At 35.0% G+C, this 6,000-nt stretch overlaps 1 long non-coding RNA gene across 1 annotated transcript in view; it reads left to right on the top strand.

Moving 5' to 3' along the window:
- The first annotated feature begins 1,550 nt into the window (after positions 1–1,550).
- Positions 1,551–6,000, top strand: part of LOC108581304 — a 50,907-nt gene continuing 46,457 nt past the window's right edge. The window contains exon 1 of the long non-coding RNA XR_001893304.3: positions 1,551–1,588. This is a non-coding gene — a long non-coding RNA (uncharacterized LOC108581304). The remainder of the gene's footprint in view (positions 1,589–6,000) is intronic.

The raw sequence follows: 6,000 nt of genomic DNA, 5'->3' as shown, positions 1-6,000 counted from the left end.
TGTGTGATTCCTACTGAGAAGTTGGTAATATTAAAAAAAAAAAAATACAGATATATATATTTACCTTTGAACCAGCAATCCTACTTCTAGCAACCTTCCCTGAAGAACCACTTCAAGAAATACAAGACACCATATGAACAAGGTTATTCACCGTTGCATTGTCATACCGAACAACTGAAAACAATTCAAATATATCATTTAATAGGGATAGGTTAGCTGAACTATGATACTTCCACAAAATGTATAGATAACACCCAGCTACAGAAAAGAATGAGGAAGACCTCTATATACTAACATGGGATGAACTCCAGGATCTATTTTATGAAAAGAGCAAGACAGAAAACATGCTACCCTTTTTGTGAAAAAGGAGATGCAAGAATGTGTCTGTGTGTACATGTGTGTTTGCCTAGCTTGAAAAAAAAAAAAAAAAAAAGCCTGGAAGGAAAAGTCAGAAACTCAGCCGTGCCCTGTGGCTCATGACTGTAATCCTAGCACTTTGGGAGGTTAAGGCGGGTGTTTCACTTGAGGTCAGGAGTTCAAGACCAGCCTGGCCAATATAGTGAAACCCCATCTTTACTAAAAATACAAAAATTAGCCAGGTGCGCTGGCTCACACCTGTAATCCCAGCTACTTGAGAGGCTGAGGCAGGAGAATTGCTTGAAGCCAGGAGGAGAAGGCTGCAGTGAGCTGACATCACACCACTGCACTCCAGCCTGGGCAACAGAGCGAGGCACTGTCTCAAAAAAAAAAAGAAGAAGAAAGAAAAAGAAAAAAGAAAGAAAGAAAGAAAAAGAAGAAGAAGAAGAAAGAAAAGAAAAAAGAAACTAATACAAATTGTATAAAGTTTAAAGATGGATGGGTGGGGGTAAGACTCATGAAACACTGAAGACATATTTTGCTTGCTTAGCAATTTTGCCTAAAGGCAGTACCCTCACCCAGTTATAAATTGGCAGCTACTGTGAAATCTAAACTATCTCTGGTAGAGATCCTTAGGAACAGTTTTGGCTCATATTTTGTGATAGTATTTTATCCGCATCTAGTTATTAACTAGCACCATACGAAAATTTGGTGGCTGCTTCCCTGAACTGTGCCTTATATGAAATCGACAAATAGGATTTTAAAAGCTTGTATGTAGTGCCTAGGTCGTTTCTGAAGAATATTTTTGTAATGCCGCTGAGAACGTGTACTATAGAAAAAGAAACAAAATTCATCACATTATCTTGGAATTATTTCCATACAGTTGGTAAAACTACACATTTCTAAAAGATCAGCTGAGTCTAACAATGTGGTTTGGATGTGTATCCCCGCCCAAATATCTTGAAGAATTATAGTCCCCATTGTTGGAGGTGGGGCCTGGTGGGAGGCAATTGGATCATGGGGGCAGATTTTCCCCCTTGGTATTGTGACGCAATAGTGAGTGAGTTCTCACAAGATCTGGTTGGTTTAAAGTGTGTGGCACCACCTCGCTCTCTTTCAGTCCTGTTCCTGCCATGTAAGATGCCTGCTCCTGCTTTGCCTTCTGTCATGAGTAAAAGTTTTCTGAGGCTTCCCCAGAAGCCGCCGTGCTTCCTGTACAGCCTGGGGAATGGTGAGCCAATTAAACCTCTTTTCTTTATAAATTACCTAGTCTCAGGTATTTCTTTATAAATGACCCAGTCTCAGGTGTTTCGTTATAGTAATGTGAAAACAGACTAGTAAATATTTTAAAATAGTAATAAAACACTAAATTATATAGTTACTCTCACTTTACTTCCAGAATAAATTTCATACTAATGAATTCTAAGGTACTATATCAAATGAAATAAAATCTATACCAAGGCTTACTTCAACACCATTGAGATATTTCAATTAGGTATATCCTCTCAGAGATTATGCCATTTTAGATGCCATGGGGAAAAGGAATTAGGAAATGTACATTAGGCTATCCAAATGAAGAAACAGAGTTAACACCATTTTTTCTCCTAGGAAAGATCTAGTAAAAATAGCACGATCTTGGCAGGGTGCGGTGACTAACTCCTGTAATCCTAGCACTTTGGGAGGCCCAGGCGGGCATATCACTTGAGGTCAGGAAATCGACACCAGCCTAGCCAACACTGTGAAACCCCTGTCTCCACTAAACATGGGAATTAGCCAGGCATGGTAGCGGGCCCTGTAATTCCAGCTACTAGGGTGGCTGAGGCAGGAGAATCGCTTGAACCCCGGGGCGGAGATTGCAGTGAGTGGAGATCACCTCACTGTACTCCAGCCTGTGCGACAGAACAAGACTCCATCTCAAAAAAAAAAAAAAAAAAAAAAGCACCATCTCAACTATTTAGCTATTAAACTATTTAGCTATTAAACTATTTTCAACATCAAACAAAATATTCTAAAGGTAAGAATATTATTTTTCATCCTTACTGGTGAATAAATATTCATACAGAAGAATGCAATGCAGCATTTGCCAGAAATCCTTCATAAATTCTATTTTAATTTCAATTTTAAAATAATTAATACATACCCAAAATATACTAACCCACTGGTTATTTTATGAATGAGAACATTACCCATAGCATTAACACTGTGTTACCTCTTTGATCACATCCCTGCCTCCCTCAGTGACAACTATCCTGAATAGTACCATTCCCTTGCTTACAAAAAAAAGTTTTTTCCACATATATATGGATCACTAAGCCATGTAATCTTTAGTTTTCCCTTTTTTAAAAGCATTATAAAAATATCAAACTGTTTTGATTTCTTTACTCAACATTATTTCTAAGATCCATCTATATTATTATGTGAAGCTGTTATATTCATTCTTGCTGTGTGACAATGTAGTTTCTTAATCCATTCTCTGGTCAAATGACGATTGACTTATTTTCAGTTTTTTTGCTATCACAATGTTACTACAAGTATTTTTGTTCATGTATGCTGATGTACTTAAGAGTTTATCTAAAACCTATACCTACACAAAATAGCTAGGTATAGACCACGTGTACAATTTGAATTTAAAAGTTTTTTCCACAAGGAATGTACTTTACACTCCTACTAGCTATATATAAATGTTCCTGTTCCTCCATATACATATCAAGATTTTTGATTGCCAGACTTAATTTAACCAAACTAATGAGTGTAAAATAATATCTCATTATGATAAATCATCTATTACTAGTGAGGTTTAGAATCTTTTTCATTGATTTACTTGCAATCATAATTCCACTAAAATGCTCACTGTCTATATTTTCAAATTGCTTATTTGTTCTTATGGAATTATAAAAATTGTTTACATATTCTGGATAACAACATTATGCCAATTTTATGTCTTGTGAATATCTTCTCCCAGTATATGATTTGTTTTTTTGTTTTTATTTTCTTTACATGCTCTTGATTATAATGAAATCAAATTTATTGATCTTTTACTCTTTAAATGGTTAAAAATTTTTAGTTACATTTAGGAAATTATCTCTTACACCAAAATCATGAAGAGATTGTGTTCTATTTTATAAGTCTTAAATTTATGTCTTTCACATTTATGTCTTTTGTGCACCTGTAATTGATTTTTATATATGGTGTAAAGTAGAAATTCAATTTCATTTTTTTCTTTATGGTGAATCAGTTTATTTCAGTACCATTAATTAAATAGACCACTTTTCTGTTAATGATCTGCAGTGCCATGTTAGTACTATATCAAGCCTCAAACTGTTTCTGGATTCTGTAGTCCATCAGTCAATTTGTCTATCTCTGTGCCACATTATCTTAATGCAATTAGACATTTCTGTACAGCTAAGACAACATTTTCACCAATATAACAGAAACTCCTTAGTATCATCTAATAGCCAGTTCATTAAAATCCCACCCCCCTCTGCAATTTCTATCAAAATATCTTACAGCTGGTGTTCCAAAACTGCATCCAAAATAGAACCACACATTGCATTTGGTTGTTCAGCCATTAAGTCTCTTTTAAATCCTTCACTTTTTCATGACACCAACTGGTTGAAGCTATAGGGGCATTTGTCCCATAAAATCTCACCTTTCCAGATTTATCTGGTTGCTTCCTTGTGGTTTAGTTAGTTCAGTAACTATCCCTTGAATTTCCTGAAAAAAATCAACTAGAAGTTAGATTTAAAGATTTGCCTGGATTCAAATTAAAATTTTTTTTGGCTAAAATACATCATAAGTGAGGTTACATGGTTCATACTGCATCATGGCTGAAGATACATAATATTGTTTCCTACCATTAATCACTGTGCTAGTGGTGACAGCACAACACCTCCATTATACAGTTTCTTTTTATTTCAGTGAGGAATCTGCATGTTATTACTTTAGCATCAAATGTCCAGTTTGCTTTCAACCATTCACCTATTTGTTTTAACACCAATGAATACTCATGTTCTACTATAATAATTTTGATAGGTATTGTGAAATGGTAATTTTCTGGTTCTAGCCTTTTTCCCTACACCTATGCCACTGTTTTGTAAAACCGGAGCTTTCTTCTTTAACTGGGGCATCATTTTGTAACATACAGTTTCCCTTTTCATTTGGTTACCTTGAAATATAGTTCCTATTGGAAAGACAAATAAATGCTTAATTATTTCCCTCAAGTTAATAATTTTCAAATTAATTATTTGGCTTAATAATAGCCTCCCATAGAGATAAATTGGTTTTATGGCATTATCATTTTATCATTAAGGATGTATGGATTTTTTGCAGATTCAAAATGCCTCAATAATTATTAAATAATAATTTTTATAAGAGTGTTCATAGCAGCTTTATTTGTAATAGTCAAGAAATGAAAACAGTCTAAATGTCATTAAGAGGTGAATAAACAAATTGTGGTATATCCACACGATGGAATATTACTCAAAAAGAACAAACTATTGCTGCACACAACAAACATGGATTAATCTGAAAATAACTAGCTGAATGAAGTAAGCCAGACAAAACAGAATACTTATAATTTGATTCCCTTTTTTATAAATTCTATAAAGTGCAAGTTATCTATAGTAATATGAAGCCATTCAGCAGTTTCCAAGGGATGAGAATAGAGCAGGGAGGAAAGACAATGAACGATTGGCCAGGGACTGAATAACAATCTTTTAGATGTTCAAATCATCACAACTTTGGCCAATAGAGTCCTTCCAACCTGGCTCCTGTGTCCTTTTTTAAAAAAATAAATTAATAGACTTCACTTTTAGTGCAGTTTTAGTTTTATAGAAAAAGTGAACAGAAAGTACAGGGAGCTCCCATACACTACCACCTCGACTCCTTCCCCTGCCCCACAGCCCCCTGTTATAAACATCTTTTTGTTTCTTTGTTTAGGAACAGGGTCTTACTCTGTCACCTAGCCTAGAGTGCAGTGGTGCAATCATAGCTCAGTGCAGCCTCAAACTCCTAGGTTCAAAGGATCTTACCATATAATCTTCCAGAGTAACTACAACTACATGTGTGCCACAAGGCCCAGCTAATTTTTTTATTTTTTTGTAGAGATGATCTTGCCATATTGCCCAGGTCAGTCTTGAACTCCTGGCCTCAAGTAATCCTCCCACCCTAGCCTCTCAAAGTGCTGGGATTACAGGCATGAGCCACTACACCCGGCCTGTTAACATACTGCATTAGTGTAGTGTATTTGTTATAATTGATGAATAAATATTGATACATTAGTATTAACAGGAGTCCATGGTTTATACTTGGGTTCACTCTGTCTTGGGGCCTAATACGACTTATTCTGCAGAATGTTCTGTATACCCTTCAGAAGAATGTGTATTCTGTTGGCATACATCTTTTAGGTCCATTTAAGTCCAGTGTTTCCTTATTAATCTTCTGTCTGGATAATCTATCATTGAAAGTGAGGTATTAAAATCCCTTAATATTATTGTACTTCAATCTGTCTCTTCAGATCTCTTAATATTTACTTTCCATATTTCAGTGCTCCAAAGTTGGGTGCATATATATTTACAATTTTATATCCTTTTAATAAATTGACCCATTTATCATTATATAATGTCTTTTTAAATCATTTTTGAC

Source organism: Papio anubis, chromosome 10, assembly GCF_008728515.1.
Source record: "Papio anubis isolate 15944 chromosome 10, Panubis1.0, whole genome shotgun sequence".
Taxonomy (NCBI): domain Eukaryota; kingdom Metazoa; phylum Chordata; class Mammalia; order Primates; family Cercopithecidae; genus Papio; species Papio anubis.
This window is presented reverse-complemented; position numbering and strand designations above follow the sequence as displayed.